A 1046-nucleotide genomic window follows, 5' to 3' on the forward strand; every position below is an offset into this window, starting at 1 on the left:
GACTTTGGTTAGGCCACAGTTAGAGTATTGTGTTCAATTCTGGTCACCACATTGCAGGAGGAACGTGGAGGCTTTGGAGAGAGTGCTGAAGAGGTTTACTGGGATGCTACTTGGATTAAAGGGTGTGAGCAATAAGGAAAGGCCAGAAAACTGCAGGATGTTTTTCTCTTGAGTGGCAGGGATGAGAGGAGACTTGATAGAAGTCTATAATATTATGAGATGCATAGGTAGGGTTGATGGTCAGAATCTTTCTCCCAGAGTTGAAATGCCTAAAACTCAGGGGCATGCATTGAAGGTGAGAGAGGAGAAAGTTCAAAGGAGATGTGAGGGGCAAATATTTTTTACACAGAGAGTGGTAGGAGTGTGAAACGTGCTGCTGGGATGGTGGTGGAGGCAGATAGAGGCATTTAAGAGATTTTTAGATAAGCACATGAATATGCAAAGAATGGAGGGATATGGATATGGAGGCAGAAGGGATTAGTTTAATTGGTGTCATGTTTGACACATAACACTGGGCTGAAGGGTCCGTTCCTGTGCTGTATAACACAGTTGAAACTTTATTGCTGGAACAGCACAGCAGGTCAGGCAGCATCCAGGGAACAGGAGATTCGACGTTTCGGGCACAGGCCCTTCTTCAGGAATGAGCAGAGAGTGTTCAGCAGGAGAAGATAAAAGGTAGGGAGGAGGGACTTGGAGGAGGGGCGTTGGAAATGTGATAGGTGGAAAGAGGTCAAGGTGAGGGTGATAGGTCGGAGTAGGATGGAGGCGGAGAGGTCAACAAGAAGACTGCAGGTCAGGAAGGCGACGTGGTCGACGGTGCCCTCCACCGCATCTCCTCCACTTCCAACTCCCCTCCTCCAAGTCCCTCCTCCCTACCTTTTATCTTCTCCTGCTGAACACTCTCTGCTCATTCCTGAAGAAGGGCATGTGCCCGAAACGTCGAATCTTCTGTTCCCTAGATGCTGCCTGACCTGCTGTGCAGTTCCAGCAATAAAGTTTCAACCAGTTACTACAGCTAACAGGTTCGTGATGCCAACATTGTTGGC

This window comes from Chiloscyllium plagiosum, chromosome 9 (assembly GCF_004010195.1).
Source record: "Chiloscyllium plagiosum isolate BGI_BamShark_2017 chromosome 9, ASM401019v2, whole genome shotgun sequence".
Lineage (NCBI taxonomy): Eukaryota > Metazoa > Chordata > Chondrichthyes > Orectolobiformes > Hemiscylliidae > Chiloscyllium > Chiloscyllium plagiosum.